The sequence below is a fragment of the Triticum aestivum genome, chromosome 2B, assembly GCF_018294505.1.
Source record: "Triticum aestivum cultivar Chinese Spring chromosome 2B, IWGSC CS RefSeq v2.1, whole genome shotgun sequence".
Taxonomy (NCBI): Eukaryota; Viridiplantae; Streptophyta; class Magnoliopsida; order Poales; family Poaceae; genus Triticum; species Triticum aestivum.
Window position 1 is genome coordinate 512,044,859 of NC_057798.1, and position 11,785 is coordinate 512,056,643.

An 11,785-nucleotide genomic window follows, 5' to 3' on the forward strand; every position below is an offset into this window, starting at 1 on the left:
TCGTGCTCGGGGGCAAACCAGACCTCCCAATGAGGGAAGTCTGCCGTGTACTCTGGCATCTTTCTAAGGATGTAAGTGGCAAATAAATGGCGTCCGCAATCTCGTTAGTTAGTTTTTGCTAGCTTGATAGTTCATTTTCCTCAAACAAACAAAAAACCTTTTTGAACTATCATATCATAAGCGGACTTTAAACGGGATTAAACGGGACCCGGTTGACATCCCTACATCCTTCGTTGCTCCGACGTGAGCAGCGACCACCGCCTGCGCCCGCTGCGACCACGGCACCGCCGGCACCGGGATCTGCTGCGGATCAAGATGCCAGTGGTGCGGCAGCATGACGTCGGGGTACGGCAGCGGCTGCCTGAACTCCTAATGCCAACGCGTTTGGTGCACCGGAATGTGCAGCCTCCGGCGCCGGCAGAGGAGGAAGAGCGCGGGAGGAGGAAGCGCTGGGGTGAACTTCCTCTTGCTCTTGCCGGAGCCACTGAAGAACCCAATGGTTGCTGCCCCCCTTCCCCCGCGCACGCGTGGATTAAAAAAGGATGACCTCCCGACGCTTCCACTGGCTGACGCATGGGCCCGGTGTCAGTGGCCGCTATTAATATGACCGCGTTCGGTCGTAGGCCAGCCGCCATGTGGGACCGCGACGGACATCGAGGGGACGCGCGGCGCGTCCGCTTCGTGTCTGCGCCGACGCATTTCAGACCCAAATTTGAGCCTGAAATGGGTCGGCGCAGATATGAAGCGGACGTGTTTTGGTTTGGGTCCATGTATTGGGCCGGCGTTTTGGTCCGTGACGACCCAAACGGACATGAATGGATGAAATGGGTCGTCCGGTTGAGGTTGCTCTTACTTCCACTGCCCAAAAAAATAGTTTTTTTCTTTTTAATAAGATAGGAGACAGAGTTTGCAAACAAAAGGAATAGAGACCTCATGAGCAAGATCAACACACTCGAGCTACACAAGTGCCTTGTCTGAACTGAAACCTCTTGGGCAGAAGGATGCAAATCACGGTTACGAACTTGGCATATTCGAGCACGAAGTAGAGCATATCTGATCGAACTGCGTGTGTTGCTGAAAGTGAGATTTGTAAATTAGTGAGGAGGGGATGCAATTAGCAGTTGGAAGCGAGGCAAGGGGCGAGATGCAGGGGGACAAAGTGGTAGCTTTTGGTCGACGCGGCAGCGAGGAGATATGCTCCCAATATGCGCTCAGGTGCCCCAGGATTTGGCCACTGGGATTGCTCTGTTTTCTCTTTGGAAAAGGGATCACTCTGCCTGGACAGGGACCGTTCGTGTGACACGGTCTAGACAATGCACCCTTTGTTGCGGTTCGGCGTAGAATATTTGGTCGACGATGTATCCAAGAGAATTGGGATGACGCTGCTGTAGGAGCCATCATTTATCCAAAGGAGAGTTGGCAACTTTGAGGACTTGCTTTTTTATTACTAACAAAAAGGCCCGTGCGTTGCACTGGAAAAAATATACCATATACTCTTAATTTACAAACAATGTTCTATAATACGAGAATTTATAGCTATTTCTTAAATACATAAAGAGTTAAAGAAGTTGTTAAAAAGATACAGAATTTTTTAATCATAAAAAGAGATTTTTTTTTTTGGTCTGGAAAAGAACATCTTTTTATGGTCTGATGTTGACGCAGGTGCTTGCGCCCTTATTTCATTACTATTTCTTGCCATACATGTCATATGTATTGGTCCCTGTTTCATCATTATTTATTTCTTATCAAACTTGTCTTTTATTTTATATTTTGTCATGCATGCCTCCTTTTTACTTTTTTCAAGCATGTCCTCTTCTTTTTCTTCTTATATATAGGAGAATAGCGCAACATCTCATCTTTATCGGATCTCCTCTGCATTTTTTCTTTTATTTATTTTATAGCGGACATCCCATCTTTGGTCAGTCCTTTTATTTCTTGGCATGCATGTCCTTATTTATTGGTGTCTCTAACAAATTTATCTTTAATTTGATGTCCAATCCTGATTTTGCTGAGGTGTTCATCTCCAATCTGAATCAGTACCGGTATCAAAAAAGACGGATAATGCATATTAACATTGCAGCCTAGATAGTATTTTTTAAATTGTTAACAGGTAAAATAACATCATATTTAGATTCTACATATTTTTCTAATCAAATTTCATATATGATATGTTAAATTTAGAGTTACAGTTTAAAAGATATGAGTATTTTGAAAAACATTTGATATGTACTGCGGGTTTAATGTCAAAAACATCGTTTTTTTTACAAAATAGCATGACGGACTAAGAATATCAATTTTTTTATTCGTAGGTATAGATTCTTTTTTGAAATGCAGGATGGGGTACGTAGATTTGGCTTCGTCATCCATGTCATTGTTTGGAGCCACTTGATTCTTTTAAATCTTACATTATATTAAATCCACTTGATTTTTCATGATAGGCTGGTGAAGCCGTGGAAGTGCTCGAACAAACGCGAGCTTTCCAAAAAACTTACCACCCTTTTTTTCTCCAATACACCTGGGAGCGTATCATTGCATTGATAGGTAGGAGGAATACAAAGTTGGTTACATATTGAGAGAGAGGGAGCCACCGGTTCGTACACTAAGAGGCTAGCCGGTGGCACTCAAGAGCAGGGGAGAGGGGATGCTCAGCCCCAGCACATAGATTTATAGCGCGTCAATTACAGCTTGTAGCCCTTTGGCGCCGGCGTTGGTCCAAGCGCGCTCGTCATCCTGGATGGAGGAGAATAAGCAACCAATCGAGGGTTGCCGGTGGTCGAAGATGTAGGCATTGCGGTGTTTCCAAATGGCCCAAGTGACCAGAGGTACGATCAGCGCCAATGCTTTGCGAAGCGAGGAGGGAACAGAGGTTGAAGCGTCTCGCCACCAATCGCAGAGGGTAAGGTTGTCGTCCGGTGGGTGGACGGTGAGTTTGCACCAAGCCAGAGTGCGGAGCCACACCTCGCAAGAGAAGACACATGTAGCGAGAAGATGATGGATGTCTTTGGTGCCCTGGTCGCAGAGAACGCATCGAGGGGGTGATCCAAGCCTCGTTTGGCAAGCCTCTCAGCGGTCTAGCATCGGTCAAGCTTCGCAAGCCACAAGAAGAGCTTGGCGTTGGTCGAAGCCCAGCCCTTCCAAGTTAGCCGCCAGTCCGGGTCGGCGATGGAGCCATGGAAGAGCGCTTTGTAGCAAGATGAGGCCGAGTAGGTTCCATGCTCGGTACAGCGCTAGCGAACACGATCGGGGTCGGCGGACAGGGATACATGAAGGAGGCGTCTCCAAAGATGGATGCACTCGACCGTGGCCACCACGCCCAAAGCGCCTTGGATGTCACTGATCCATGCCCGGTTTGAGAGCGCCTCATGCACAAGGCGCTTACTGCGGTGTCGCCGGGGCACCAGCTTGATCAGGTTAGGAGCAAGCTTGGATATAGACTTGCCATCGAGCCAATGGTCCACCCAGAAGCGGCAGGTTTGACCGTTGTCGACGTGCCAAGTGGTCGACGCACGGAAGATGTCGCGCACCGCAGCATCATCCGACAAGTGAAGGTGATGCCAAGGCCGGTAAGGGTCAGTCGTGCGTAGCCAGATCCCAGTAAACTCGAAGAGATATGCTGATAACCCACAAGTATAGGGGATTGCAATAGTTTTCGAGGGTAGAGTATTCAACCCAAATTTATTGATTCGACACAAGGGGAGCCAAAGAATATTCTCAAGCATTAGCAGTTGAGTTGTAAATTCAACCACACCTGGATAACTTAGTATCTGCATCAAAGTATTTAGTAGCAAAGTGGTATGATAGTAATGGTAACAGTGGCAAAAGTAACGATAGCAGTTTTGTAGTAATTGTAACAGTAGCAACGGAAAAGTAAATAAGCAAAGCACAATATGTGAAAAGCTCGTAGGCATTGGATCAATGATGGATAATTATGTCTGATGCAATTCATCATGTAATAGTTATAACAAAGGGTGACACAGAACTAGCTTCAGTTCATCAATGTAATGTAGGCATGTATTCCGAATATAGTCATACATGCTTATGGAAAAGAACTTGCATGACATCTTTTTCGTACCCTCCCGTGGCCTAATGGAAACTAAGGGATATTAAGGCCTCCTTTTAATAGAGTACCGGACCAAAGCATTAACACATAGTGAACACATGAACTCCTCAAACTACGGTCATCACTGAGAAGTATTCCGATTATTATCACTTCGGGGTTGTCGGATCATAACACATAATAGGTGACTATAGACTTGCAAGATAGGATCAAGAACTCACATATATTCATGAAAACATAATAGGTTCAGATCTGAAATCATGGCACTCGGGCCCTAGTGACAAGCATTAAGCATAGCAAAGTCATAGCAACATCAATCTCAGAACATAGTGGATACTAGGGATCAAACCCTAACAAAACTAACTTGATTACATGGTAAATCTCATCCAACCCATCACCATCCAACAAGCCTACGATGGAATTACTCACGCACGGCGGTGAGCATCATGAAATTGGTGATGGAGGATGGTTGATGATGACGACGGCGATGAATCCCCCTCTCCGAAGCCTCGAACGGACTCCAGATCACCCCTCCCGAGAGGTTTTAGGGCTTGGCGGTGGCTCCGTATCGTAAAACGCGATGAAACTTCCTCTCTGATTTTTTCTCCGCGAAACGGAATATATGGAGTTGGAGTTGAGGTCGGTGGAGCATCAGGGGGCCCACGAGACAGGGGCGTGCGCCCAGGGGGAGGGGGCGCGCCCCCCATCCTCGTGGACAGGGTGTGTCCCCTGGCCTTGATTTTTTCGCCAGTATTTTTTATATTTTCCAAAAGTTATCTCCGTGGATTTGCAGGTCATTCCGAGAACTTTTATTTCTGCACAAAAATAACACCATGGCAGTTCTGCTGAAAACAGCGTCAGTCCGGGTTAGTTCCATTCAAATCATGCAAATTAGAGTCCAAAACAAGGGGAAAAGTGTTTGAAAAAGTAGATACGACAGAGATGTATCAACTCCCCCAAGCTTAAACCTTTGCTTGTCCTCAAGCAATTCAGTTGACAAACTGAAAGTGATAAAGAAAAACTTTTACAAACTCTATTTGCTCTTGTTGTTGTAAATATGTAAAGCCAGCATTCAAGTTTTCAACAAAGATTATGAACTAACCATATTCACAATAACACTTAGGTCTCATATTTACTCATATCAATGGCATAATTAACCAGCGAGCAATAATAATAAAATTCGGATGACAACACTTTCTCAAAACAATCATAATATGATATAACAAGATGGTATCTCGCTAGCCCTTTTTGAGACCGCAAAACAAAAATGCAGAGCACCTTTAAAGATCATGGACTGACTAAACATTGTAATTCATGGTAAAAGAGATCCAGTCAAGTCATACCCGATATAAATGCATGCAAATGACAGTGTGCTCTCCAGCGGGTGCTTTTTAATAAGAGGGTGATGACTCAACATAAAAGTAAATAGATAGGTCCTTCGCAGAGGGAAGCAGGGATTTATAGAGGTGCCAGAGCTCGATTTTGAAATAGAGAGATAAATAACATTTTGAGCGGTATACTTTCACTATCAACATAACAACTATGGGATCTCGATATCTTCCATGCTACACACATTATAGGCGGTTCCCAAACAGAATGGTAAAGTTTATACTCCCCCGCCACCATCAAGCATCAATCCATGGCTTGCTCGAAATAATGAGTGCCTCCAACTAACAACAATCCTGGGGGAGTTTTGTTTAATTATTTTGATTTGCTTTGATCTTTTTGATCATGGGACTGGGCATCCCGGTTACCAGCCATTTTCTCGTGAATGAGGAGCGGAGTCCATTCCTCTTGAGAATAACCCATCTAGCATGGAAGATACAGACAACCCTAGTTGATACATGAGCTGCTCGAGCATACAAAACAGAATTTCATTTGAAGGTTTGGAGTTTGGCACATACAAATTTACTTGGAACGGCAGGTAAATACCGCATATAGGAAGGTATGGTGGACTCATATGAAATAACTTTGGGGTTTATGGCCTTTGGATGCACAAGCAGTATTCCCGCTTAGTACAAGTGAAGGCTAGCAAAAGACTAGGAAGCGACCAACTAAGAGAGCAACAACAGCCATGAACATGCATTAAAATTAATCAACACTGAGTGCAAGCATGAGTAGGATATAATCCACCATGAACATAAATATCGTGAAGGCTATGTTATTTTTGTTTCAACTACATGCGTGAACATGTGCCAAGTCGAGTCACTCAATTCATTTAAAGGAGGACCACCCTATCATACCACATCACAACCATTTTAATAGCATGTTGGCATGCAAGGTAAACCATTATAAGTTCCTAGCTAATTAAGCATGGCATAAGCAACTATAATATCTATTTGTCATTGCAAACATGTTTATTCATAATAGACTGAATCGGGAACGATGAACTCATCATATTTACAAAAACAAGAGAGGTCGAGTTCATACCAGCTTCTCTCATCCCAATCATTTCATCATATATCATCATTATTGCCTTTCACTTGCACGACCGAACGATGTGGATAATAATAATAGTGCACGTGCATGGGACTAAGCTGGAATCTGCAAGCATTCAATTTCAAGAGAGAAGACAAGGTAATATGGGCTATTGGTTAAATCAACAATCATGCATATGAGAGCCATTAAACATTTTCATTATGGTCTTCTACTCTTGACCCCCAAAGGAAAGAAAGGAAATAAAACTATTTACATGGGAAAGCTCCCAACAAGCAAAAGAAGAATGAGAAATCTTTTTGAGTTTTTCTTTTAATTATTACTACTACAGACATGAAATTAAACTAACTATTTTTTTTGGTTTTCTTTAAGATTTATCAAACACACAAGAAGAAAACTAGAAAAATAAATTAAACTAGCATGGATAGTACAACGAAAGAGTATAAGCACCGACAGTAGAATGAGTGTGTGAACATGAATGTAAAGTCGGTGAGGAATACCTACTCCCCCAAGCTTAGGCTTTTGGCCTAAGTTGGTCTATGCCCATGGATCGCGGCTACTCTCCCCGGTGTAGTGAGGAGTGTCATCGTACTGCCACTGGCTGGCTATCTCCTTCGGATCTCACTGATAAGATGATGGACGATAGGAGTCCAGTGGTGGTTCCGGCTCAGGCTTTGGAGCGGATGTCTGGCCTCGATGCGCGTACACTGCCTTCGACAAGACAAGGTAATGACCTGCAGTTAAATCAAACAAAGAAGGTGCGAGTAGGGTAATAGTCTCATTGTGTTTCTTATTAAATCCCAGGTTATACAGAAGCATCTTATCATCGTTGCCAATAATAAACTCATGCGCTACCATGCTCCTATAATCTAAAAAGGTAAGAGGCAACATTGTATCCTCTTTCTCATCATGTCTAATAGGCATCTCAAAATGTTTAGCAAGGCATGCAACATAGATACCTCCAACGATGGGGCCCTTTGTACGGTTTAGGCTTAACCGTTTAGCAATAACGGCACCCATATTAAAATTGTTATCACTGAATAAGGCATGGAGCAGAATAATAATATCAGGAACACTGAAGTTTCCCCTATTTCCACGAGCAATTAAGCATCAACTAGCAAATATGGCAAAGTAGCATAAAACAGGAAAATGTATGCTAGTGATTCTCGCATCGGAACCCTGCTTCGATTCCCCTACAGTAATAGTATCAATGAAACCATCCACATCTTTATGATGTGGTTCATCTAAGCTACCCTCAAAGGGTATTCTACAAACCACGCAAAAATCACGTAATGACATTTCCTTAGCCTCATCATATAAATGAAAAGATACTGAAGGAGGTGAATTCTTAAGATAATAATAAAAGTTTTGCACGAAAGTATTGGTAATTAAGAGATACTGTTCGATCCGGTCGTGGAGGAAGTCAGTGAGGCCCGCATTTTCAGCAAAAGAATAAAAGTCTTCATAAATCCCGACTGCTCTCAAGAAATTATCACATGGCCACTCACAAGGCCTTACTTCCGCTATGCGAGGAAGATTATACTTGGCCTTTTCTTTCTCCTTAGCTTGCTTATCCTTGGAGCTTTGGCTAGAAGAGCCCCTCAATAATCTCCTCACCATTTTTTGAAATTTTTTGAAATTTTTAGTAACTTCAAAATAAGAGTGAAACAAACTCAATATAATTGATAGCAACTACTCCCATAAGTGCCTAGAGCCTATATCATGCATTAGAATTACTTGGGACCTCATAAATTTAACATGCAAGCTCAAGAACAGGGTCACCAAGGCAGCAATAATTTGCAATGAATAAAACACTAGAACAAAAACTAATTGGATCATTGGAGGAGTCACATACCAAGCAACAATCTCCTAAAGCAGTTTTGTGAATGGAGCTTTGAGCAAGGAGATCAAAATCGTAGCAAAATGAGCTAGAACTCGTGCTTGAGCTGGATGGGGATTTTTTTGGGATGAAGATGGAGTGTGTGGGTGCAGGAATAAATGGAGGGGAGCCACCATGGGCCCACAAGGCAGGGGGCGCGCCCTATAGGGGTGGGCGCGCCCTATAGGGGTGGGCGCGCCCTAGACCCTCGTGGCCAGGTGCTTGCTCCCCCTGATGTGTTCTAAGTGCCAAATATTCTCAAATATTCCATAAAAAATCATATTAAATTGGCATGGCATTTGGAGAACTTTTATTTTCGGGATATTTTTTTATTGCATAAATAATTCAGAAAACAGACAAAATATACTATTTCTACTTTATTTATTCTAAGTAACAGGAAGTAAAAGAAGAGTACAGAAGGTGGTGCCTTCTAGTTTCATCCATCTCATGATCATCAAAAGCAATCCACTAACAAGGTTGATCAAGTCTTGTTAACAAACTCATTCCAAATAACATGGAACCGGAGAAATTTCGAATTGACACTAGGTTACCTCAACGGGGATATGAACATCCCCAATAATAGGAATATCATACTTTTTCTTTGCAGTAGGAAGAGGAAATTCAAAACCTCCAATAATTATTGATGGAATTTTCCCAATAGAATTTATGTTGTGAACTTGAGATTGTTTCCTCGGAAAGTGTACCGTATGCTCCATTCCATTAACATGAAAGGTGACATTGCCTTTGTTGCAATCAATAACAGCACCTGCAATATTTAAAAAGGGTCTGCCAAGGATAATCGACATATTGTCGTCCTCAGGAATATCAAGAATGACAAAGTCCGTTAAGATAGTAACATTCGCAACAACAACAGGCAAGTCCTCACAAATGCCGACATGTATAGTAGTTGATTTATCAGCCATTTGCAAGGATATCTCAGTAGGTGTCAACTTACTTAATTCAAGTCTACGGTATAAGGAAAGAGGCATAACACTAACACCGGCTCCTAAATCACACAAGGCAGTTCTAACATAATTTCTTTTTATGGAGCATGGTATAGTGGGTACTCCGGGATCACCAAGTTTCTTAGGTATTCCACCCTTAAAGGTATAGTTGGCAAGCATGGTGGAGATTTCAGCTTCGGGTATTTTTCTTTTATTCGTAATGATATATTTCATGTATTTAGCATAAGGGTTTGTTTTAAGCATATCGGTTAAGCGCATGCGTAAGAAAATAGGTCTAATCATTTCAGCAAAGCACTCAAAGTCCTCATCATCCTTTTTCATGGATGGTTTAGGAGGAAAAGGCATGGATTTATGCACCCATGATTCTCTTTCCCTACCATGTTTCCTAGCAACAAAGTCTCTCTTATCATAATGTTGATTTCTTGATTGTGGGTTATCAAGATCAACAATAGGTTTAATTTCTATATCATTGTTATTGCTAGGTTGAGCATCTACATGAACATCATTATTAATTATCATTAGGTTCATGTTCATCTCCGGATTGTGTTTCAGCATCAGAGATAGAAGTATCATTAGGATTCTCAGGTGTTTCTACATTAGGTTCACTAGAAGCATACAAAGTCCTATCATTTGTCTTTTTATTCTTTTTAGAAGAACTAGGAGCATCTAAATTATTTTTTTGAGAATCTTGTTCAATTCTCTTAGGGTGGCCTTCAGGATACAAAGGTTCCTGAGTCATTTTACCAGTTCTAGTAGCCACTCTAACAGCAAAATCATGTTTATTATTTAGTTCATCAAGCAATTCATTCTGAGCCTTAAGTACTTGTTCGGCTTGAGTGGTGACCATAGAGACATGTTTACTAGTGAGTTTAAGTTCACCCTTAACTCTAGAGATATAGTCACTCAAGCGTCCAATCATATAAGCATTATTTTTCAACTGTCTACTAACATAATCATTAAAATTTGCTTGTTTATCCATAAAGTCATCAAATTCATCCAAACATTGGCTATGAAATTTAGTAGACGATATTTCAACTTTATCATATCTATAGAGATAATTTACCTTCACTACCTATGTCGCGTTATCAAGACAATGTGTTTCTTCAACAGGCGGTAAACTAAGCCCATGTATTTCTTCAATAGGAGGTAAATTCTTAACATCTTTAGCTTTAATACCTTTTTCTTTCATTGATTTCTTTGCCTCTTGCATATCTTCAGGACTGAGAAATAGAACACCCCTCTTCTTTGGAGTTGGTTCAGGAATAGGCTCAGGAGTTGGCTCAATTGGCTCAGGAATTGGCTCAGGAAGAGTCCAATTATTTTCATTAGTCAACATATTATTCAATAACAATTCAGCTTGGTCGACTGTTCTTTCCCTGAAAACACAACCAGCACAACTATCCAAGTGGTCCTTGGAAGCATCGGTTAGTCCATTATAAAAGATATCAAGTATTTCATTTTTCTTAAGAGGATGATCAGGCAAAGCATTAAGTAATCTGAGAAGCCTCCCCAAGATTGTGGGAGACTCTCTTTTTCGATTTGCATAAAATTATATATTTCCCTCAAGACAGCTTGTTTCTTATGAGCAGGGAAATATTTAGCAGAGAAGTAATAGATCATATCCTGGGGACTACGCACACAACCAGGATCAAGAGAATTAAACCAAGTTTTAGCATCACCCTTTAATGAGAAAGGAAATATTTTATATAATAACAGCGAGATTTCTCATCATTAGTAAATAGGGTGGCTATATCATTCAACTTGGTAAGATGTGCCACAACAGTTTCGGATTCATTGCCATAAAAAGGATCAGATTCAACTAAAGTAATTATCTCAGGATCAACAGAGAATTCATAATCCTTATCAGTAACAAAGATAGGTGAAGTAGCAAAAGCAGGGTCATGTTTCATTCTAGCATTCAGAGTCTTTTGTTTCAGCTTGGCTAATAATTTCTTAAGATCTGATCTATCATTGCAAGCAAGAAAATCTGTAGCAGTTTCTTCATCCATAACATAACCCTCAGGAACAACAGGCAATTTATATTTAGGGGGAGAACCTTCATCATCACTATCATCAATATTATCAGTTTCAATAATTTCATTCTCTCTAACCCTAGCAAGTTGTTCATCAAGATATTCACCTAATGGCATAGTAGTATCAAGCATAAAAGTAGTTTCACCATAAGTATCATGCATAGCAGAAGTGGCATCATCAATAACATGCGACATATCAGAATTCATAGCAGTAGCATGTTTAGGTGTCGCAAGCTTACTCAAAATAGAAGGAGAGTCTAGTGCAGAGCTAGATGGCAGTTCCTTACTGTTGGAAATATGCCCTAGAGGCAATAATAAAATGGTTATTATTATATTTCCTTGTTCATGATAATTGTCTATTGTTCATGCTATAATTGTATTAACTGGAAACCGTAATACATGTGTGAATACATAG